At 35.1% G+C, this 26,613-nt stretch overlaps 1 protein-coding gene across 1 annotated transcript in view; it reads right to left on the reverse strand.

The window, feature by feature from the left end:
• Positions 1–17,495, reverse strand: part of LOC123551405 (transcription initiation protein SPT3 homolog) — a 138,121-nt gene extending 120,626 nt beyond the window's left edge. Inside the window, exon 1 of the mRNA XM_045340324.2 lies at positions 17,343–17,495. The gene's annotated coding sequence lies outside the window, so the exon portion shown is untranslated. The remainder of the gene's footprint in view (positions 1–17,342) is intronic.
• Positions 17,496–26,613: the final 9,118 nt, after the last annotated feature.

The raw sequence follows: 26,613 nt of genomic DNA on the forward strand, positions 1-26,613 counted from the left end.
TTTAAAGCAACAAGTTTGATAGTTTAGGAGAAAAGTTGACCTAAACATAAACTTAACCAAGAAATCTGATATTTTCAAAGTCCGAAAGGGTCCACTTTTCTTGCAAAAAGCAGAATGGAATTATGTTTCTTGCTGTACAAAGTCAGCCATTGATGGTGAACAAGTGCTGCAAGTTTTAAAGCAACAGCTTTCATAGTTTAGGAGAAAAGCTGACATAAAAACATAGAAGCAGATGCCAACGCAGAAGCAGATGCCAACAACGATCAAGTGATGACAATAACTCATCTCTTTTCTTTTCAAAAAGAAAAAAAATTGTAAGAATATAGTGAAAATTAATGAAAATAGATAAAATGCATGCTGACTTGATATGTTTTGTCTTCAAGATGGATACTTGCAACAAAAGTCCAAAAGTACTTTTAATTATAATTCAAAACATTTAGTCTAAATGCATTTCCTTTGATGACATAATTCCCCAGGCAGTTGGCACTTAAAAAACAAGTATGCCAGCTAGACACTGCAACTTTTTTTATATAAGTACAAATGTACTTTTATTACAATATTTAGATAATGCACTTTTTACAAAACCACAAAGATATGACTCATAATTATGATGTAACATGCATGTACTTTAATCATAACACATAATTATCATCCCTCAATTTTTTACTACTCCAGTTTCTTGCATATTTCAATATATACATAATACCCCACATGTTTTACTCTAAAATGCTACATTTCTAAGGTTATAGGTCAGAAAAGATCTTAAACCTATTAAGCCACCAATTGCCTTAAGCAGCTCATCAGCTAAACCCAAAGGAACATTTTGTTCTGTGTTCAACTTGCATTAAGCAGCCATCTGTCTTATCCAGTCACCTGTCTTAAACTGTCACTTGCCTTAAGCAGTCACCTGTCTCAAGCATCCACCTGTCTTAAGCTGTCCATAAACAGCCAGATTATGTCACTCCCTTGACTTGCTGCTAAATACAGGCTTGATAGCACAACTTGAATATTAGGTAACATTTAGAATAAATAAACTAAGTTTCCAGACATATAAACTACATAAATCATTATTATACAATGTAATTGAATAGCACAAGTATTGTATTATTCCTATTAGGAAGTATAGATTAACTGTAAATTAAGTAGTGAAAGCTAGCTAGTTATATTATTCCTGAAATTTAAACTTAGAAGGATCAAATCAAGTCACAGTTTTTTTCATGCAGTTTGTATTCTTCCCTGTTTTTACTGAAGTCTCTTGAAAGTTTTATCCAAGTTTCTAGTGTCCAAAATGATATAAGAAAACCCATATCAAAAACTTTATAAAGAAACAGTTGAAAACCAGTCAAAATTTTCTTAATTTTAAAGTTTTGGGGAACAGGGTAGAACAACAACACTTCTGTAAGCTATCTGGATGGTTTCCTCATATGAAGAATTCTACATCCAAAGAGATTATTATAATTCTTTGTGTGAGGAAGCCATCCAACTGGCTTACAGAAGGTCAGCGGTTCTTTCCAGGTGTGCAGCTAAGCCTGAAACCATACCTGGAGGGGCACCTCGAGTCTACCTTCACCATGAAAAGCTGGAAAAATCATCATTAAATTTTGACCTAAATTATGTCAGTGTGACTCTAAACCTATCAAAAACAAACAGTTACGTTTGCCTGCGTCCATGTCCACTTCCTAATTTGTTAAGGTTTTGTATGTAAGCTAGTTTCTCTGTACGGACTGTGACACACTTATTTACAATGATGACAGACAATGCTCCCATCTGGAAGCAGATACAGATAGAGGTATATGAGTGAGCGCAAAAGCTCAACATATAGTTCAAATAGTTGAGAAGAATATAAACCCATGAAATATTTTCCATATATCACATATTTATTGTTTAGAAGAAAAACCACATTGCACCAAAAAACTTTTCTGTTTTATAATCAAACAGACAGCAATTATTTCAACAGTCAATCTATTACCATTTTGAAATTTTGTAATAGTACTGCAAAATAAAACTTTGTCACGTTTTGTCAATTAAAATTTCTGAATGAAAGAACAGTAAAACACATTTTGGACATGTTTTTGGCATAAAACGGGCAATCTGTCACTCTATACTTAGTAACTGATACCAAATGGGAAAACCCAAAAAAAGCTTTAAAAAATGTACTTGACAGTTTTGTCATGCGTTAATGAGGAATGAATTACAAGTGATTTATTTTATATAAACACAATAACATGACATTGTACTTTAAAATTTAATGTGGTGGTTTAATCAAGAAAGTGTTGCATAAACTACACTGTATTTATATGCTGATATACAACATGCGAACAATTAACCATTGATACGCCACATATTAATTACTTTCCAGATTCTTGATCAACAAAGACAAAAACGCAAAATAGATATTTTTGTGTTTTTCACTTTCAAGAACACATACTTTAAATGTTTATTCCACAGGAAGCAGGGATCAGCCGAGGGGGGCAATTCGGACTACTTCTTCGCTTTGTCCGCTTTAACTTTGCCTTATATACAGTCAACCTGTGAACAAAGACCACTCTTCGGAACAAGCAAAAGTGGTCTTTGTTCACAGGTGGTCTTTATTCGGGGGGAAGGGTCACTTCTCAGTCAGCCATTATCATGCTGATAGAAGGTATTTTTACAGCTTCTTGCTTTCTTTATGTTCTATGTATTAATTCGGCCGGTGCAAACTTGCAAACATCAATCACGCAGTAATTATTATGTTTGCTATAATGCGAAAGTCCTGAAATTTAGGAGGATTTCAAATATTTACATGCCAGAACGGTCCAGCTTGGTCGTTATTGGGGGGCAAATATGGCCCTTGGGAATGAATTAGGCCGGTCGCTGGCCGCGGTCGCCAGGTGGTTGCTATTCACGGCCTTTTTATGCGCATTTTTCTACAGGGGGACCAGAGACCGGTCATTGTCGACAGGTGGTTGCTAGCACAAGTTTGACTGTACACATGAAAAAAAAACACTGTCATAAATTTTCACCCATGATGACTTCCATGGCCCGAAGCGATGCAGCCGATCATCCAATGAGGCTGTGATTCAATCCCATTCACGCTCTGGCAGTCGACAAATAACTTTTATTCCCAAGTTCACTAGCTGTAACCTTTGGAATCTGATACTAATTTGCAAATCACAGAGCTCCACGGTTGCACTGTACATGCCCTTGTAAATATCAGCTGCTTTTCAAACACAGGTACCGAAGACGCTAATACATGTATTATGTAATGTTGATTTTGATTTGGTAGAGGATTATTATTAGACAAGTAGAAGGTACAGTATATTGTCTGTTTTTAATTTGTTTTGTTGGGATGATCGAAGAACTGATCACCGCTTTGTTTTTTATCAAAAGTAAGAACAAGAGCTGTCCATAAGACAGCGCACTCCACTATTCGGCAATTTGACAGTAAAATGAATATATGTCTCAATAAGAGACCTCTACTTTAAAAGGAAGATACACCAAGGGGCACAATTCTGTCAAGAACATCAAGAGCTGTCACAGGAGACAGCACGCTTGACTATTTCGATGCAGGACAGTGAAACTGGGCACATCTTAGAAAACTGGAGCTGTCACTGGATTGTATTTATAACGATTTATAACGATTCCAGTGGTGGATGGAGATATTGCACAATAGCTTGAGTCTGCGTCAAAAATATTAAATAATAAAAGAGGTAAAGACAAAATGTATCAAAACACTATATAAGTATAATTCTAAGCAAAAACGCGGCATAATTCATAAAATTTTGGTGTAAGAGTTATGCACCTTGTGTCATATGATGTGGGTGATGATGTGAAACAACTTCTTCAGGTTTGAATCAAGTCCATTTCATAACAAGAGCTGTCCATAAGACTTTTTTCAGTGCTTGACTCTGAATTTGAGCTTTGCCAGTAAAAAAAGAATCCAAGTTAAAAAGGGGCATAACTTTGTTAAAATTCAAATTATAGTTATGAGAATTTTGTCTCCTGGTGTAGACTTTGATAGTTAATAACTATTTTGAGTTTCAAGTCAAAAGCTTTAATAGTAACACAGATAACTGACTTTATAAAAAAATTCAACAAAAAAACCTAAGTTAAAAGGGGCATAATTCTGTCAAAATTCAAATCAGAGTTATGGGGATTGTTTCGCCTGGTGTAGACTTTGATAGTAAATAAGTATTTCAAGTTTCAAGTCAAAAGCTTTGATAGTAACAGAGATATTAGACTTTATCAAAAACTTCAACTAAAAATTCTAAGTTAAAAAGGGGCATAATTCTGTCAAAATTCAAACCAGAGTTATAGGAATTGTGTCTCCTGGTGTAGATTTTGATAGTAAATAACTATTTTCAGTTTCAAGTCAAAAGCTTTAATAGTAACAGAGATATTTGACTTTATCAAAGTTTTAACAAAATTTCTAAGTTAAAAAGGGGCATAATTCTGTCAAAATTCAATTCAGTGTTATGGGGATTGTTTCTCCTGGTGTAGACTTTGATAGTAAAATTAATAAGTATTTTAAGTTTCAAGTCAATAGCTTTGATAGTAACAGTGATATTTGACTTTATCAAAAACTTTAACCAAAAATTCTAAGTTAAAAAGGAGCACAATTCCATCAAAATTCAAATCAGATTTATGGGGATTGTTTCTGCTGGTGTAGACTTTGATAGTAAATAAGTATATTAAGTTTCAAGTCAATAGCTTTGATAGTAACAGAGATATTTGACTTTATCAAAAACATTAACCAACGGCGACGGCGACACTGGGGCGAGTGCAATAGCTCTACATTTTCTTCGAAAAGTCGAGCTAATAACTGAGATATAGTGAAAATGCATCAAAATCAACATAAAATTCTGAGTAAAAAGGGGGCATAATTCATGAAAAATTGTGTCAGAGTTATGAACCTTGTGTCATATAATATGGGTGGTAAGGTGAAACAACTATTTTAAGTTTCAATCAAATCCATTTGGTAATAACGGAGATAAAGTGAAAGTGCACCAAAACTTTAACCTGAAATTCTAAGTAAAAAGGGGGATAATTCATGAAATATTGGTGCCAGAGTTATGACCCTTGTGCCATATGATGTGGGTGATGAGGAACAACTATTTTAAGTTTGAAGCAAATCCTTCAAGTGATAACAGAGATAAAATGAACGTGCACCAAAACTTTCACCTGAAATGTTAAGTACAAAAGGGGGATAACTCATAAAATACTGGTGTCACAGTTATGCCCCTTGTGTCAAATGATGTAGGTAGTGATGATGAACAACTATTTTAAGTTTGAATCAAATCCCTTGTGAAATAACGGAGATATAATGAAAATGTATCAAAATTAACATAAAATTCTAAGTAAAAAGGGGGCATACTTCATGAAAAATTGGTGCTAGAGTTATGGACTTTGTGTCATATGATGTGGGTAATGATGTTGAACAACTATCTTAAGTCTGGATCAAATCCAAGAAGTAATAACTGAGATAAAGTGAAAGTGCACCAAAACTTTAACCTGAAATTCTAAGTGAAAAGGGCTGATAATTCATGAAATATTGGCGCAAGAGTTATGACCCTTGTGCCATATGATGTGGGTGATGATGTTGAACAACTATCTTAAGTCTGGATCAAATCCAAGAAGTAATAACTAAGATAAAGTGAAAGTGCACCAAACTTTAACCTGAAATTCTAAGTGAAAAGGGCTGATAATTCATGAAATATTGGCGCAAGAGTTATAACCCTTTTGCCATATGATGTGGGTGATGATGAGGCAAGTTTGAAGCAAATCCATCAAGTAATAACAAAGATAAAGAGAAAGTGCATCAAAACTTTAACCAAAGTATGGACGCAGTAAACGCCGACACCGGGTCGAGCAGGATAGCTCTCCATACTTCGTATAGTCAAGCTAAAAATTCGAGTTACTAGGATTGTTACCACACATGCAGATGATGATAGTAAAGATATATTTTGTGTTTCAAGTCATTATCTTATATACTACCAAAGTTATGTCCAGAAACCAAAGTTTGTCAAAAAATTTAAGTATGAACATGATGAAAGGGGCATAATTTGGTCAAAATTATAAATCAGAGTTATGGGGATTGTTACCACACATGCAGATGATGATGATGATAAAGATACATTTTAAGTTTCAAGTCTTTATCTTATATTGTACTAAAGTTATATCCAGAAAGGGTAGTTTGCCAAAAAACTTTAAGTATGAAAGGGGCATAATTCTGTCAAAAACACAATAAGAGTTATGGGGATTATAACCAAACATGCAGATGATGATTATAAAGAAACAGTTTTAATTTCAAGTCATTATCTTTTAAAGTACCAAAGATATGTCTATAAACGAAGCTTTCGAAAAAAATTTAACACGAAAATAATTCCAAGTATAACAACTATGTGACCTTGACCTTGGGTATAATGGGCTCAGCCCCTGCACATATACTTTGTTTGTATGCTGGACCATGTTTATGTGAACTTACAGTAAGATATAAGCAAAAGTAACAAAGACACGGGGGAGGAAGTGTTACACAAAGGACGGAGTTCTTCTGATAACCTGTCATGTTTTCTTCTGATAACTGTTACTGAGTTCCTGGAAAACGTTACAGAGTTCTTCTGATATCTGTATGACAAAACAAGGAATCGGTCGGCAAAATGGTAATTATCAATCTTTAAAAAGAGAGAATGGGGTGTAAAACTTAAGTTTGATGATCAAGGTTGCCTGTGCGTCAGAAAAAACTGTTAAGTCTAATAATCAGCGCCACTTCTTTGAAATCAAGACATTTTGAGTAAAATGTCGAAATCGTTTGCTTATTCATACATATTAATCTACTCATTCACGTTCTTCATCCTCACCACACGCAATAGCCTAATTTTAGTGCAAAGCTGAAAACATAAACTACTATCTAACAATTTTATGCCCCATTTTTCAAATGTTACGGAGTTCAAGTGATAACTCTGAAGATGTAACAGAGTTCTTATGATAACTTTTGTTACTGCCAGGGTGTTTCTTTAGCTATGTTAAGATACTTTATAGCTAATTTTATTATTTAGAAAGGGTGTTAATCATGTTCTAATGTAAGATATTTATCCAACGTACAGTATTGTGGTTATATGATGTATGGTATGTGTTTTTGAGTTCCAATGATAACGTTTTAGTGATAATTTTTAATTCTAACTAGATGTTACTTTTAAAGGGACTGTGTATGCTCATAATGATGATCTAGCTAACTATGCCTCTTACTTTACAATATTTCCAACAAAACTCAAAGTGCACTTTTATTCATCTTATAGCATTTTGGCTAACGCAAAGGTCGTTTCTGGTGAAGGATTGATATAGATAGCACTTTAAAATTCACATTAATACCATAATCGGCCGATTATAGGTCGCACTCATGTATAGGACGCAGTGACAAAATATCAGCAGAATTCTGGAACAAGAGCTGTCGGAGGACAGCAACACTCGACTATTCAACAGCCTTGTCAATTGAATGAAAACAAAAGTCGAAAAAGGGGCATAATTTTGTAAAATGCAAAGTAGAGGTATTGAACCTCTGTACTGCATGTCATATCATGACAGTGAACAAGTGTGTGAAGTTTCAATCCTTTCCAATTTGTGGATACTGAGATACCAGCTTACATACAAAAACTTAACCAAAAACTGCTAAGTCAAAGGGGCATAATTTTGTAAAAATGCAAAGTAGAGTTATGGGACCTTCACAGTGCATGTTAGATCATGACAGTGAACAAGTATGTGAAGTTTCAATCCAATCCAATTAGTGGATACTGAGATATCAGATTACATACAAAAATTTAACCAAAAACTGCTAAGTCGAAAAAGGGGCATAATTTTGAAAAAAAAGAGTAGAGTTACGGGACTTGCTTAGTGCATGTCAGATCATGACAGTGAACAAGTATGTGAAGTTTCAATCCATTCCCATAAGTAAGTACTGAGATACCAGCTTACATACAAAACCTTAACCAAAAATTTCTAAGTCGAAAAAGGGGCATAATTTTGTAAAAAAAGCAAAATAGAGTTATGGAACCTGTGCAATGTCGGTCAGTTCATCACAGTGAATAAGTGTGTGAAGTTTCAATCCATTCCCACAAGTGGTTACTGAGTTACCAGCTTACATACAAAACCTTAACCAAACATTTCTAAGACGAAAAAGGGGCATAATTTTGTAAAAAAGCAAAAAAGAGTTATGGAACCTGTGCAATGTAAGTCAGTTTGTCACAGTGAATAAGTGTGTGAAGTTTCAATCCATTCCCACAAGTGATTACTGAGATACCAGCTTACATACAAAACCTTAACCAAAATCGGGACGCGGACGCCGATGCGGACGCCGACGCATGGGCGAGTCCAATAGCTCTACTATTCTATGAATAGTCGAGCTAAAAATGCTTATACCCACTTATCACTTATCCGAATTGATGTTTGTCCAAAATTCGCTATAGTTTCTACGAACTCGCTGTTTTTTGCTAAATCATTGTCGATATTTTTGCAGGTTGTGCAAGTATTTAAATTGAAAAGCATAAACTCTGTGTAAGCACTAAACTGCCTCATTCTCTGATGACTCAATGAATATTGACGCCAGTGAAAACGAAAGTACACTTTGGCACGTGGCGGTAAAATGACGTAATTTTAAGATTGCTTTGCAAATTATTTTGAACATTACGGATCAGTGACTATGATCATATTGGATCAGTCTAAAATATCGCATGCACATGTTTACAATTGCCTCCGAGTATGATTAAACGGTTAATTGTTTGCAGATTGTGACAGTAGGTGTAAGATAAGTAATGCCTCAGGTGTGAATTTCTCGATGAACAAGAGGATTATAGACAACTATCAAAATTATGTTTGGACACTAGATAATCGATTTCCGGGCTACCTGATATAGAGTTTCAAATATTTTTATGCAAAATGTGTGAAAACACGCTGGGAAAGTTTTACACAGGTCTTAATAAAAACTTAATGATCAGTTACAGAAATGCATTGTAAAATATATTTTAATGAAAAACAGCATTTATTTATGATATCTTAAGATTTTACGTGAGCTCTAAATTTTACATTTTATACAAAAGTAATTTATGACGCCAGGTCCCGATACCGGCTATTAGCTATGCCCGAGTCATTGGTATTTACTCCCCTTGAATTCTCTTCAATATAAAGGTATGGCGGTGTAATCAAAGATCGATTTTTTGAGTCGAGGGAAATGTTTGGTCTTTTCCTATTCCCATTTATAGAACACATCGGTCCTTCGAGACCAGAATCTTGGTAAAAGATGTGCGTGTTATATTCGTAGGATGACGGTATGCATTATGATATTCTTTAAGACAAATAGTATATGCATGTTTGAGGATGACAAGCCCCTTTTTGGTACGCAGTATTCAGCGCACTGAAAATTATATGCATTCTGTAAGATGCTATGACAATACCAATTAAGTTTTATCGCAGAATTTGCGCCAGTCACATTTAAATTCACCCTCTGTGTAATGTGGCATTGTGACTGTATTCTTTCACGCAACTTTAAAATCTCGTACATTAAAGGATAAATTAATGGGAAGTTAATATGTACTGATAATAGTAGCTAATATACATTATTACATTCTTTGAATTATGATATGATAAAACTGTATACACATATGCAAAGCTTCGGATAGTCATCAAATTTGGTCAATAACGAAAATGTCAGTATAATCATAGTCGCCGTATTAATTAGTTATTGTAAGATTTTTGTTGATTATGGAGTATAATCTACTATCGCGTGGCAAACTATGGTCCCTAATCAACAAATATCATCAAATAACAATTTTAAATTAGAATCATTTACTTCTTGTCATAGCATGGTCAGGCATGGTTTAATTTTGCCACATGGCCTCCATGTTGTAATCACGACTTTCCTTTCAGGATGAATATTTACAACATGAGCAACTGCTTCGGAATCTTTTGTGACAGTATTTACATCTGACTGTCACATCCTAAAAACAAGAGGGTCATGATGACCCTGGATCGCTCACCAGTGTAATAAGAGCTACATGTTTCAAATGTCAAACTGATGATTTTTAGAATTTTTTGGAAGATTTTCTGATGTACAATCAAGTAACCCCTGGGGCGGGGCCAAGTTTACCCCGGGGGTCATGAATGGAACAAAGTTTGTAGAAGTCTACTAGGCAATGTAACATATCAAATATCTAAGATCTAGGCCTTCTGGTTTATTTTTAGCAAATTTATGAAGATTTTCCTATATACAATCAAGTAACCCCTGGGGCTGGGTAAATTTGATCCTGGGGGGTCCAGATTTGAAAATTTTTTGTAGAAGTCTACTAGGCAATGCTACACGTCATATATCTAAGATCTAGGCCTTCTGGTTTATTTTTAGAAAATTTGTTGAAGATTTTCCTATGTAAAATCAAGTGACCCCATGGGGCGGGGTCAATTTGATCCCGGGGGTCACGATTTGAAATTTTTTTTGTAGAAGTCTACTAGGCAATGCTACACGTCAAATATCTAAGATCTAGGCCTTTTGGTTTATTTTTAGAAAAATTTTGAAGATTTTCCTATGTAAAATCAAGTGACCCCTGGGACGGGGTCAATTTTGACCCCGGGGGTCATGATTTGAACAGATTTTGTAGAGGTCCACTAGGCAAGGCTACTCGTGAAATATCTAAGCTGTAGGCCTTCTGGTATATTTTTAGAAAATTTTTGAAGATTTTCCTATGTAAAATCAAGTGACCCCTGGGCCGGGGGTCAATTTTGACCCCGGTGGTCATGATTTGAACAGATTTTGTAGAGGTCAATTAGGCAATGCTACATGTCAAATATCTAAGCTGTAGGCCTTCTGGTTAATTTTTAGAAAAATTTGAAGATTTTTTTATGTACAATCAAGTAACCTCTTCGGGCGGGGTCATTTGATCCCGGAGGTCATGATTTGAAAATTTTTTTGTAGAAGTCTACTAGGCAATGCTACACATTAAATATCTAAGATCTAGGCCTTCTGGTTTATTTTTAGAAATTTTTTGAAGATTTTCCTATGTAAAATCAAGTGACCTCTGGGGCGGGGTCAATTTTGACCCTGGGGGTCATGATTTGAACAAATTTTGTAGAGGTCCACTAGGCAATGCTACACGTGAAATATCTAAGCTCTAGGCCTTCTGTTTATTTTTAGAAAATTTTTGAAGATTTTCCTATGTAAAATCAAGTGACCCCTGGGGCGGGGGTCAATTTTGACCCCGGGGTCATGATTTGAACAACTTTAGTAGAGGTCCTCTAGGCAATGTTACATGTCAAATATCTAAGCTCTAGGGCTTCTGGTTTTTGAGAAGAAGATTTTTTAAGATTTTCCTATGTAAAATCAAGTGACCCCTAGGGCAGGGTCAATTTTGATCCCGGGGTCATGATTTGAACAAACTTGGTAGAGGTCCACTAGGCAATGCTTCACACCAAATATCTAAGCTCTAGGGCTTCTGGTTTTTGAGGAGAAGATTTTTAAAGTTTTTCCTTTCTGTTGCCATGGCAGCAAGAGTTCTGCATGGAATTCAATTCTTTGAACAATTTTTAAAGAAGACCATCCAAGGAACATCTCTGTGAAGTTTCATCAAAATTGGCCTGTTGGTTTAGGAGGAGATGTTGTTAAAGGAAAGTGTGGATGGACGGACGGACAGACGGACGCCGGACGGTGAGCGATCCCAATAGCTCACCCTGAGCACTTTGTGCTCTGGTGAGCTAACAAGAGGGTCATGATGACCCTGAATCGCTCACCTGAGTAATATGAGCTACATGTTTCAAATGTCAAAATGATGATAAAATATTAAGAAAGTCAGTAGGTCACATTCATGGTCAATAAAATTCAGTTTTACGATTTGTGTGCAAAACTGTGTATGTTAATTTCAAGGCTGTATCTTAAAAAACAAGAAAGTAGGTCAGTAGGTCAAGGTCACAGTCAAGTGACATCATATAATTTGGGGTCATCAGGTAATTATAATTAAACAGTCTTGGAATTAGGATCAGATAATTTTTTAAGTATTTTTCCTATGTAACTCACATAATAACTAAGTGACCCCAGAGTGGGGCCTCTTTTCACCCCAGGGGCATAATTTGAACAATTTTGGTAGAGGACTACTAGACAATGCATCATACCAAATATCAAAAGCCTAGGTTGTATGGTTTCAAACAAGAAGATTTTTAAAGCTTTTTCCTATATAAGTCTTTATAAAACTTCGGACCCCCAGGCCTGGGCCTCTTTTCTCCCAAGGGGTACAATTTGGACAATTTTGGTTGAGGACCATAAGACAATGCTACAAACCAAATATCAAAGGTCTAAGTGCTCTGGTTTCAGACAAGAAGATTTTTAAACTTTTTTTCCTATATACATGTAAGTCTATGTAAAACTTGGCACCCCCGGGGCAGGGCCATATTTGATCCTAGTGGGATCATTTTAACAATTTTGGTAGAGGACCACTACATGATGTACCAAATATCAAAGCCCTAGGCCATGTGGTTTTGTACAAGAAGATTTTCAAAGTTTTCCCTATATAAGTCTATATAAACCATGTGACCCCCGGGGCGGGGCCATATTTGACCCTAGGAAGATAATTTGAACAGTCTTGGTAGAGGACCACTAGATGATGCTACATACCAAATATCAAAGCCCTAGGCCTTGTGGTTTTGTACAAGAAGATTTTCGAAGTTTTCCCTATATAAGTCTATATAAATCATGTGACCCCCGGGGCGGGGCCATATTTGACCCTTGGGGGATACTTTGAACAATTTTGGTAGGGGACCACTAGATGATGCTACACACCAGATATCAAAGCCCTACCCATGTGGTTTTGGACAAGAAGATTTTTAAAGTTTTTCCTTTCGGTTGCCATGGCAACCAGAGTTCTCTATATGGAATTCAATTCTTTGAACAATTTTGAAAGGGGGCCACCCAAGGATCATTCCTATGAAGTTTGGTGTAATTCTGCCCAGTGGTTTTCAAGAAGATTTTTTAGAAATTGTTGACGGACCCACGACGGACATTGAGCAGTCATAAAAGCTCACCATGAGCCTTTGGCTCAGGTGAGCTAAAAAGGACAATTATCTAAAGCTTTACCTAGCATATTGGCCTTTCCAACCTACCACATAGCAACTCAACGTAAAGGTCATAATATGAATATGCATAACAAGACAAGCAATTGAATCGCATGAGATGCCAACAGCAGTTATACATAGTAATGGTCAGAGACCACCAATTCAAACTAGAACTGTCACAGGAGTGACTCATACCCCCACCATACGGTCTTGTCACAGAAGAATGGCAACCATAAGAAACCTTAAAAATACTTTGGAGTACTTCATCCTGGGCCTCCACATATAAGTAATACTAGTATAATACTAGTATAGTAATACTAGTAAATATATTAAATATCTAATATTAGAGATACACTAAAAGTGAATACAAAAAAGTGTCTTACCGACCCATGTTACCATAGGAAAATGTTTTTACTTTTTACATAGGACATAATAAAAAAGTTAGAAAAATACCTAAAATATTGAAAATCTAAAAATAGGATTTCTAAAAATAGACTTATTCCTGGAATTTAAGGGGAAGAAACTCAGTACAAAAGTTACTTCCCTTTGGCTCTAAGCCAATCAGAATGAGATATAGTGAAAATACATCAAAATTAACCTTAAATTCTAGGTAAAAGGGGACACAATTCAAGAAAAATTAGTGTCAGAGTTATGCACCTTGTGTCACATGATGTGGTTGATGAGGTGGAACATCTATTTTAAGTCTGAATCAAATCCATTCAGTAGTAACTGAGATATAGTGAAAATACATCAAAAGTAACCTTAAATTCTAAGTAAAAAGGGGCATAATTCATGAAAAATTGGTGTCAGAGTTATGCACCTTGTGTCACATGATGTGGGTGTTGAGGTGGAACATCTATTTTAAGTTTGAATCAAATCCATTTTGTAGTAATTGAGATATAGTGAAAATACATCAAAATCAACCTTAAATTTAAAGTAAAAGGGGACATAATTCATAAAAAATTTATGTCAGAGTTAAGCACCTTATGTCAAATCATCTGGGTGATGAGGTGGAACAACTATTTTAAGTTTTAATCAAATCCATTTAGTAATAACTGAGATATAGTGAAAATACAACAAAATTAACCTTAAATTCTAAGTAAAAGGGGATATAATTCATGAAAACTTGGTGTCAGAGTTATGCACCTTGTGTCACATGATGTGGGCACATGATGTGGGTGATGAGCTGGAACATCTATTTTAAGTTTGAATCAAATCTATTCAGTGGTAACTGAGATATAGTGAAAATACCTCAAAATCAACCTTAAATTCTAAGTAAAAAGGGGCATAATTCATAAAAAAATGGTGTCAGAGTTATGCACCTTGTGTCACATGATGTGGGAGATGAGGTGGAACATCTATTTTAAGTTTGAATCAAATCCATTCAGTAATAACTGAGATATAGTGAAAATACAACAAAATTAACCTTAAATTCTAAGTAAAAGGGGACATAATTCATGAAAACTTGGTGTCACATGATGTGGGTGATAAGGTGGAACATGTATTTTAAGTTTGAATCAAATCCATTTGGTAATAACTAAGATAATAGATTTCGGGACGCGACGGGACGGGACGCGACGGGACGCGACAAAACTGACTCCTATATACCCCCCTCAAACATGTTTGGTGGGGGTATAAAAAGTACAGGGAACTTACTGGGAATGCGGTAAGAGTTTACCTGGGAATAAGGTAGCATGTGTGCATTCTGATTGGTCAGTCATGTAAACAAACCCAAGAAGTGATTATTTTTTTCAAAATGGAATATTTTTACTGCATTTACAGTATATCATTATACATTTTGACAAAATTTGCTACATTTTATGTGTATTGAAAAAAAGTTTCATCAAATGAATTTCTCCCGCCATGACAACGATGTAAACAGGGGGTCATCTCATTCACACGAAAATTACTTAAATAAAGTATCACTATTCATATGTTTTTTTCGTCCGATATTTTGGTGGAACTAAGATAGTTCTTGAAAAAAATGTGATTGGATATACATGTTTCGATTTATGGAAGGTTGTACACGCCATAATGTTATAATGGAAGTCTATGGGAAAACAACAGGTGTTCTCTACCCTAATGCAAATAAACCACTTCAGTACAAACCTGTTCTCCGTAAGTAACTGTTAACTTCCCCACATGAATTATCAGAGGTGGAGGATGAATGATGTCAGACACAACGTCTTTAATCAAATCGTCACGGAGAACATATGCCCCGTCCGAGGATTGAACTCGCGACCCCGCGATCCGTAGACATCCATTGATAGAACGAACAATACAATTTACTGCATTTGTTACCTATTCGTATTTTACTATAATATGTCATTATACTGCACATCGTTTTAAACTTCACAAAAGACTCATATCATACATTTTATAACAACAATACTGTGCCGTGGATAAACATATTACATTAGAACATGATTAACACCCTTTCTAAATAATAAAATTAGCTAAAAAGTATCTTAACATAGCTCAAGAAACACCCTGGCAGTAACAAAAGTTATCATAAGAACACTGTGACATCTTCAGAGTTATCACCTGAACTCCGTAACATTTGAAAAATCGGGCATAAAATTGTTAGATAGTAGTTTATGTTTTCAGCTTTGCACTAAAATTAGGCTATTGCATGTGGTGTGGATGAAGAACGTGAATGAGTAGATTAATATGTATGAATAAGCAAACGATTTCGACATTTTACTCAAAATGTCTTGATTTCAAAGAAGTGGCGCTGATTATTAGACTTAACAGTTTTTCTAACGCATAGCACAAAACGTTAGGCAACCTTGATCCCCAGACTTTAGTTTTACACCCCATTCTCTCTTTTTAAAGATTGATAATAACCATTTTGTCGACCGATTCCTTGTTTTGTCATACATATATCAGAAAAACTTTGTAACATTTTCCAGGAACTCAGTAACAGTTATCAGAAGAAAACATGACAGGTTATCAGAAGAACTCCGTCCTTCATGTAACACTTCCTCCTCAATGAAAGATATGACAGAAAAACAAAGGTTGCCAAAAAACTTTAAACTTAAATAAAACCTAGGTATAACACCTTGGTGACCTTGACCTTGGGTATAATGGGCCCAGCCCCTGCACATACTTTCTTTGTATGCTGGACAACTTTGTGGTTAGGCATGTGAACCAAAGTACGTCACTTTATCGTGTGGCATGTGAACCAAAATACAGCATCACTTTATTGTGCGGCATGTGAACCAAAGTGCAGCGTCACTTTATGGTTAGGATTGTGAACCAAAGTACAGCGTCAGTTTATAGTTAGGCATGTGAACCAAAGTACTGCGTCACTTTATGGTTAGGCATGTGAACCAAAGTACAGCAACACTTTGTGGTTAGGAATGTGAACCAAAGTACGTCACTTTATGGTTAGGCGTGTGAACCTAAGTACGGCGTCACTTTATGGTTAGGCATGTGAACCAAAGTACAGCGTCACTTCATTGTGTGACATGTAAACCAAAGTACAGCGTCACTTTGTGGTTAGGCATGTGAACCAAATTACAACGTCACTTTATCATGTGACATGTAAACCAAAGTACAGCTTCACTTTATGGTTCGGCATGTGAACCAAAGTACAACGTCACTTTATCATGTGACATGTAAACGAAAGTACAGCGTCACTTTATGGTTAGGCATGTGAACCAAAGTACAACGTCACCTTGTGGTTAGGCATGTGAACCAAAGTACAATGTCACTTTGTGGTTAGGCATGTGAACCAAAGTACAGCGTCACTTTATGGTTATAGGCATGTTAACCAAAGAACAACGTCACTTTATGGTTAGGCATGTGAACCAAAGTACGGCGTCACTTTGTGGTTAGGCATATGTGTACCAAAGTACAACGTCACTTTATGATATTATCGTGTGGCATGTGAACCGAAGTACAGCATCACTTTATGGTTAGACATGTGGACCAAAGTACAACATCACTCTATCGTGTGGCATGTGAAACAAAGTGCAACGTCACTTTATGGTTAGATATTGAAAATTATGTTTATGGTTAGGCATGTGAACCAAATGAATCCCCCCCCACACTCCAGAGACCGTTATATTTCTACAGACTTTTTTCTTTTAACTTGATTAGGTATATTTTACTGTTCTTTTAACATCCTTAGTGACTTGACCCGCCAAATGTCAGCATCTTCGCAAGGGGTTCGACAGAAAATTATTAGAAAAAAGATAGATCCGAATACTGACTAGTATCCGATTTGTGCACACTATGGTACCGGTAACTTGCCGTGAAAGAAGGAAAATTCAACTTACACCTGTAATTCATGATATCAGTAACATAAATTAATGTAGAATCAGTGAAACTGGATTGTAAATATGGAGTGGACTCCGGACGAAATTAGTTTGCTTTGCATTCCATGGCCGCCGCCATTTTTCTTTTTCTGTTTCGTCCTCAATTTTATTCGAGTCGAGTCACTCCAATTTTAATACGGAAGTAAGGATAAGTCATTCGAAGTCAGCAGCCTTTACCACTCTTTTATGAAGGGCATTGTGCACCATTTAGAAGGATAATAATCTTTTAGATGTCCATTCAAGTAGGCCAATACCTGTTCATAGCTAATGTTATTATGTTTGAAACCAGACCATAAATAAATCAAAGCGCTGAAAGCACAGAAAGGTTGAAACCTTTCGAAAAACATGTGGTTCTGGTAAGAAGTTAGTTCAATAACATTAAATTTGCACAGGGCGCCTTTTAATATTTGGACGTAGATGACTAACCTATGTCAAGTTTAACTGAATGACAGCCATTTACACAGCAAAAATTCCAACCATATTTTATTAAAGTGTAATGTAGGAAAACTCTCAAACACGTGATATATTGGTTTACCGTAATTTAAACTGCGCCAGGAATTACTTTCCCGACATATAGCACAGACTATTCTAGCGAAATTTAATTAAATATCATGAACAATACAATGCACTAGTAAAAAAATCTGCGGCCATTATTTAACGCACTTGTACTGTTGAATGCATTTAGACTAGATTTTTAAACTGCTTTTGTATGAACTCATAACTTAATGAAATAAATTTTAATTTATCACAACCAATAAATGCTGGTTACACCCATCAACTTTAATCATATGCACACTACACAGACAATACCTTAGTAACCGGCCGCATCTTTTTTTATAAAATCCGACCATGAGAATACTTTGCGTCTAAAATCATTTTTATAATAAAGAAAAATGCCCAGTTTCGTGTTGTGATAAAAAAGCGAATGGATGTAAATTTCACTTTCAAAGTGAGGACAGGTCTTCGCTAATTTCAGTAAGACAGTATGTTCAATGGATGTGTAAAATAGCTTTTCTTTGTCCGTTGTTGGTATTTACCTATCACATTTTAGTCACTTCCACCGTGAACTTGTAAAACCTTCCGAAAGTTATAAATTTATAAAAACTTCGATAAAACATCGGACTATATGAAATGTCAAAATCGTAAAATATTAAAGTCCGACGTTTACTTATCGAACTAGTAAGAAGTGTGTATGTAACCTTCACTTTCACAGGAGCTGGTACTTAAGGCATGAAGGTACTTTTTCGCCGGATATGCCACCATGGTCTACTCGAATTTAGTCCATATAAATAGATTTTTCCCGACTAGTAAAACCTATTTTCATGTCAAATATCAGCTTATTTATGCTTGTTTGTAAGAAGAATGTCTGCTGATGTTTTAAGCTACGTTATATGCTTCAAAAAGTTAGTCGAAGCTGTTTGGTAAAGTTAAAGTAAAGTTTGTATTTCCTGCTGTCTACCTATACCATATTTGCGTTTCCAGACAATGTTTATTCAACAGAAACTACAAACTCATTGTGTACATAAATGCGCGTCCCTTGTTTCCAAACTGCGTTTATCATTCAAGAAAGATAAAACAAACAAAAGTGTCATTGTGGTCCTACTGCTCGCCAGGGTATCAAATGCTAGTCTCTAAGTAATCAGATCTCCAATAGTTCAACTCCAATATCATTTATGTTTGCTATGTGTCAAGTTTTTTTTCTATAATTGTAAGTTGAAGCATATTTCCAAGAATTGCTAAATTGTGGTGATAAATTAGTAAATCAAAAGAATTATCAAGCGTAAATTAGAAGGATATGAAAATAATATTATAAAATCAGACGACTACAGGCAATGCACATCGTACAGTATCAGAATGCACTTACTGCAGGAACAACACACACAAAAATTCAACTCCAAACATTCAACACCTCAAAAGTTAAACTCCAAGATCATTCTCCAAGTAATCAGATCGCCAAGATTTTAAATTTGCTCACCTCCCATGACTGTTTGCTAGGTTTCAAGTTTTTTTGTACAGTTGCTAAATTGTGAGGCTTGATAGATTAATTAAACGAAAATTATGATTTGTTCTAGCAGGATTGGCATATACGTGAGAACTGTTCTAGAAAGGTTCAGAATTCAAAAGCTACACATGTATACCATCTTGGATGTACCTCTGCGTGTCGGTCTTTGGATTACAGTATGTAATAGCGTTTCGAAAACTAAAGAACAAATCTACAGTTGGCAGCAGGCAAAAACAAATAATACACATTTTTGACCTAATCAATACTACTTTCTATGTTCACCAGTCTATTGTACATATAATGTTTGAGTGAATGTTTTCTTGACAAATCGTTATGTATTAAAAAATAAGGTTACTTATTAAGAAGGGCCATTTTGTCGACTTCCACAAATCAAAAACACTATTTTTAGATATATAGAATAATGTTTTGACAAATAAGAATCTTATTCTTAACTTAGTCTATAAGCTAGAAGACATGCTTTAAAAAGTATTTCTATGTAGCTAGGTTCAAAGTATCGAGTAGAATAGAAAAATCTAATTATTTTTCAAAATTTAACACGATATCACTTAATACATCAACTTTCACAATTCTTGGAGCAAGGTTTGTATAATTCTACACATTTCTGCGAAATCAACTTCTTGTTTAGCCGACCCTAGAAATAAAATGTATTGACGTCACGACTTAAGTAATCGTGACACCAAAACAGTAAAAATGTTGCAATCCTACTTCTTTAATTCATGGGTTGTTATCTTTAAGCTCCGCTACCTTGTTAAAAATGTTTGTACAAACGACCGACCCTGCTAAAACAACAGTAGAAGTCAGTGGGGTCCACCAAGCTAGAAACTAGACCTGTATCTACCCCAAGATCCTGCTGTTTCGACTTATATGCAGTTTTGAGATAAGAAAAAGAACTATACACATGAAATTCGTCGGGAGAAGACGCAAATGCCCCGTTGCTATGCTTTGATTCAATTTTGCTTAAATGAAATCAAACAGTTTCATTTATTGGGGGCACATATGTAGGCCAACATCGAGGAACTTCATATCAGGCAAACACCCACATTTGATATTCTAAGATAAGATTTATTAATTGAGTCGGAAAGACAATTACAAGTAACATAAGCTCTGATGAGATTTTTAACCGACTATAAATTCTCGTTATGTACTGCTTTGATTCTATTTTGCTTAATAATCTATTTTAAAAACTCTGTAGCTTTTACCCTATTTTATTACCGTTTATCAAAATGACAACTTTCAATTTTTCAATTCAACAATTAAAATACAAATCCGGAACTGATGTAATGTTGTTAAAAGCAAAGAAGTATAAAATATAGTATGTTTATAGCTCTTTGTTAAAAGTCATAGTAAAGTACCGCTAATATCTAAATATATTCAGGATTTGCAAGGAATGTCAATTATTTATCTTGTAAGTACTAAAATAGGTTGTTAATTAATTCAACAATTAAAAAACAAATCCGGAACTGATGTAATGTTGTTAAAAGTCATAGTAAAGTACCGCTAATATCTAAATATATTCAGGATTTGCAAGGAATGTGTAAGTACTAAAATAGGATGTTACATTGAATATTGAGACAAATATGTAAATTAACCAGACGTGCATATGCAGCACGACCATTTGCTTAACCTTTAACGCGTAGCTTTCCGTATTACAGTGGCTGACTGACTGACTGACTATTTAAGTTTAATTAGGGTCCATCCGCCCGAAAAGGCACAACATAGCTTTCGCTAATTAAGAGTACGGACCCCCAGCATGTCACCAGGCATGCCGTTAAAGATGCTTTTTGAAGCCAAAATGGTGAAAATTTACCTCTACGCAATTTCCGTAGAGTATATGCCAAAGATAAGTAATTTTGATGCCAAAAGTGGGTCACTGTCGCGGCCAATGAGACCTAAATGACAGCTCCCCTATGGTAGCCAATAGACAATATTCAAGAAGGTGTGGCAAGCTTTGCCCTTAAAAGGGCGGTTGGGGCCACTGGCACAAGGTGTCTCCCTTGGTGCTGATGCCTCTCCGCACTCGCCCCTCACGTTGAGCGTGAAGTTTCAGTGGCTCGGGGTCTTCTCTGCATGCCTTCTAAGTACTGGCAGGTCTTCTCTCTGGTCTACACATCTGTGCCACCAAGAAGTGTCCCGCGAAGACCTGTCGCAGCGTTCTGTTGTTGTCTTGCCATCTATCGCCATGCAGGAGTTCCACCATTACCACCCGAGTTGAATGGAGCCGGGTGGCCAAAGCCTTTTGTTATTAAAACAACCGAAGTTGAATAGTTTGGCTCCCCCGGGTAGAGTTGTTGGAAGTCTGCATGGCCCATCCTCGTCGTCCCAACCTTTGCAGGGCCACTCCCTCCGGATTAGTCAGGACACCGACAGCTGTCTTGGCTCCACTTCTGTCGATGCCCCGTGCCTTCTCCGCGACGAGCACGCTCCGGAGGGATGGAGACCCCGTATTACAGTGGAATATTATAGTAATTAATATACTACAGTTATAATTATTTATAAAAAGGAAATCTTAAACAAATATTTTGACTTAATTTTACATAAATCGTACAAAGATATTAAAACGATAAAATAAAATGTTAAATAATAAATAATATGAATCGGTCATTATAAAAGCTGTACAAAAATAAGGATAAAATAAGAATAAAGGGGAGTAATTCAGAAATCTATTTAATAATAAAAATAAAGCAGTTTATCATTTAGCTTACTCCTACACAGTGACCTCCCTTGTCATTCGAATCAGGACAGGTAGAAAGAATCGCATGCAGATCTATATTATTATTATAACAGTAGAGCCTGGTCACCAGTTCACAGACTCAGAGGGCAGCATTAGTAAACGTGAAAAGTATTACAAAATATTAGCTATTTTCACGAAATAATTTTTTTGACTTGTACATACAAACAAGTTTGAAAGAAAAGATAAAATATTGATAAAGTAAAATATTCAAATATATCCTGAAGAAGTAAATATTGCCTTTTTCAGTTTTGTGAAGGCATAAACACACAAAATAGCTTGTCTTCTTTACGATATATAAAATCAAGAAACGTCCAATGGCTATATATAGTATACATATGGACCCAATTAAATGTCTGTCACTTACATTTTCTTAAAGAATATTGTCAGTGCCGCTGAATAAAACATAGAAAAATGGGGTAAGAATTAGAGGAAAGAAAAATATTTTCAGTCAAACAAATACCGTTTGTAAAATCATTTAAAACTGAGACCTCAAATTGTGGTGGTGTATGACGTTCTATAATGCCATTATTTCATGATGAAAATGCTACCTAAATGTCAAGCATAGATCTGTCATGTGAATTCAGGAAAAATGCAACAAAAGTAACAAAAAAAAAATGAGTCTACAAAGTAAAGAAACTTAGAACTATTTGAATCCACCATTATGCGATACCAGTTTTTTTCGCGCCAGTCTGTATACTTTAACAACATCAGTTTAACATAATGATGATAATAATAATAACAATAATGCTAATAATAAACACTTTAATAATAATAATAATAGTAATAATAATGATAATAATAATAATAATGATAATCATAACATCCTGTCTTATATATAACACGGTCTACAAAAACAGTATGTGAAAATGACATCAACTACAGCTATTATGAGCTTTTACAACCGACTATATCATGCGTACAATGTTTGAGGCAGATAAATGCGTTTTATCATATTTTGTAACACATACCCATTACGACTTTTCAACCTGTAAGATTCGTTATTTGGAGAGTTTATAAGATCACAACTATAATTATGTTTGAGTTCTTTTTAACAGATTTATAAACCATCTATGCAATACGATATGAATATTCATTTCTAAAAGTTATCCAATTGAAGTCCTTTAACTTTTCATTGGTTTCTGTACTAGAGCATAAATTTGACAGCTCTTTTTCTGAGTTTTTTTTTCAAAATCATTCTTATTACATTTGGCCTAAATAATATATCAATAATCAAAACAAGAGACAATATGTAAATGATAAATCTGCTATCAAATAGTAAGAGATGCATTTCTAGAGAGAAGTTCCATTCTTTATCGCTGAAAACACATGTGAGCCGTGCCATGAGAAAACCAACATAGTGGGTATGTGACCAGCATGGATCCAGACCAGCCTGCGCATCCGCGCAGTCTGGTCAGGCTCCATGCTGTTCGCTTTTAAAGCCTATTGGAATTGGAGAAACTGTTAGCGAACAGCATGGATCCTGACCAGACTGAGCGGATGCGCAGGCTGGTCTGGATCCATGCTGGTCGCATACCCACTATGTTGGTTTTCCCATGGCATGGCTCATGTTGTATTTGTACATTTCACTTATATTTTCTGCAGTTACGATGCCTTATTACTTTCTGCGATTTTGCTTGTTAAACTGTTGTATTTTCTATTTCAATATCCAAAGAAAATACGGATTTAAGTTTGTTGTTTGATCCTATCAATATACAGTTTGTTTTTTTCAAGATTCATCTCCACGTTAAGTTTATAAGATTTATTTAATCTATCATACCAGGGAGGTCTAATAGTCGTTCCAGAGCATACTTTACTGGACCTGCCAGCGTAATAATTTTCATAACAATTAGTGTATATTTCTGCAAATCTAGTTATTTAGGTACCATCGGCCACTGCCTCTTTACCGCAAGAAAGAAAACATTCATGATTTTTTATTTATTGACCATTAAAGCTTAGGAATTATTTCGATTTGACCATAAAAAAATGTTTAGTACGTTTTTGAATTATGTCCAAAACTAAGCACAATTTAGATATATCATTACGACCTCATACTTATATTCAAAACAAAGCACAATGTATCATTACGACCTCATAATTATGTTCAAAACTAAGCACAATGAATCATTACGACCTCATAATTATGTTCAAAACTAAGCACAATGTATCATTACGAGCTCATAATTATGTTCAAAACTAAGCACAATGAATCATTACGACCTCATAATTATGTTCAAAACTAAGCACAATGTATCATTACGACCTCATAATTATGTTCGAAACTAAGCACAATGTATCATTACGACCTCATAATTATGTTCGAAACTAAGCACAATGTATCATTACGACCTCATAATTATGTTCGAAACTAAGCACAATGTATCATTACGAGCTCATAATTATGTTCAAAACTAAGCACAATGTATCATTACGACCTCATAATTATGTTCGAAACTAAGCACAATGTATCATTACGAGCTCATAATTATGTTCAAAACTAAGCACAATGTATCATTACGACCTCATAATTATATAAAAAAAACTAAGCACAATGTATCATTACGACCTCATAATTATGTTCAAAACTAAGCACAATGTATCATTACGACCTCATAATTATATAAAAAAAACTAAGCACAATGTATCATTACGACATCATAATTATGTTCAAAACAAAGTACAATGTATCATTACGACCTCATAATTATGTTCAAAACTAAGCACAATGTATCATTACGACCTCATAATTATGTTCAAAACTAAGCACAATGTATCATTACGACATCATAATTATGTTCAAAACAAAGCACAATGTATCATTACGACCTCATAATTATGTTCAAAACTAAGCACAATGTATCATTACGACCTCATAATTATGTTCAAAACTAAGCACAATGTATCATTACGACCTCATAATTATATTCAAAACTAAGCACAATGTATCATTACGACCTCATAATTATGTTCAAAACAAGCACAATGTATCATTACGACCTCATAATTATATATAAAAAACTAAGCACAATGTATCATTACGACCTCATAATTATGTTCAAAACAAAGTACAATGTATCATTACGACCTCATAATTATGTTCAAAACTAAGCACAATGTATCATTACGACCTCATAATTATGTCAGAAACTAAGCACAATTCCAAACTAAACAATGTATATCATTACAACATGAAAGTTGTTAAGGTAATGGACCTGAAGTGACAATCAGCAATTTCCGTACAGTTTCGTATTTCGATATTACTTGGCTGTAAATGTAGCTCTAACGAGCAATGGTTTCCTTAACACTCACAGAACGCATACTGAGAAAAAGTAATCGAACAGAAATTAACTATTGTTATTACACGCGGTCAACTTATCCAAGGGTAAGCCGCATATCCTGCAGACAGCCCAAGTAGTTTATCTGTCTAGCAAAAGATTTTATTCACTGATTTTACAGGGAATCTTAGTTCCTTTCTATAATGATTATCCACAATATATATAAATTTGAGAAAAAATTCTACCAGCTAAGCGTGGTTTCGAACCCAAATCAATGAGGTACAAGTAATTCGAAGTCAACGACCTTAACAACTCGGACACCCACCTTGTGTTGGGAGACCGTCTGTCCATCTGATTTACGGAAGCTCGAGGCATGAAATAAATGCACTGAACACCACCTGGGGTCTTCCTCCACCATCAAAAGATGGAAAAACAATGGCATATGATCTATATTGTGTCGGTGTGACCCTAAACCCAACAAAAACATAAATAATCCCTCAGCACAGGTACACGTACAGTATTAAATTTATTAATTAATTAATCTTTATAGGCTAGTTTTATACCACTAGCCTTTATTCCGAGAGGTCTTAAACACAGGTTTATCTGTTTAGGATACTGTGTATCTCAGTAACGAATGCCATTTAGCGGTAACACGAGACTATACCTTTGAATACCTGAAATTTAACACGTCTGCAAACTTCTTCTATAAACTTAAAGATTCTCTTCAGAGCTGAAAATACATAAGCATGCGCATTATCGCGTACATTACAGTGTGATAGAATGATGCGAGCAATACTTGAATTTTAATGAAGTTTTCGTGAAACACTGATCAATATATACTAATGAAGGTAGCTTGGTTCTTGTGGACGTGCTGAGAAATTATATTACGTTTAAATACATTCTATATCCATAATAAACGCGCAATTTTTTCCACTTAAATAGACATCTAAATTAAAATAATAAGATGTTTATGAATATATTTTTTCAATATGAAAAAGCGTAGTTAATAGCAAATGCATGCCCGTTGACTGCAATTACTTCAACACGTTAACAACAGCTCATACTCAAAATATCTTGGTGCAACAATATGAAAGACTTATCATGGAGCAAATACATAGATAGCAAATCAAACATTAGGACTCCCCAGACACAAATCAAAGCAAACTCAGTAACGCTAAAATCAACAACATACATGTGAGGCCCCAG

Source organism: Mercenaria mercenaria, chromosome 4 (assembly GCF_021730395.1).
Source record: "Mercenaria mercenaria strain notata chromosome 4, MADL_Memer_1, whole genome shotgun sequence".
Lineage (NCBI taxonomy): Eukaryota > Metazoa > Mollusca > Bivalvia > Venerida > Veneridae > Mercenaria > Mercenaria mercenaria.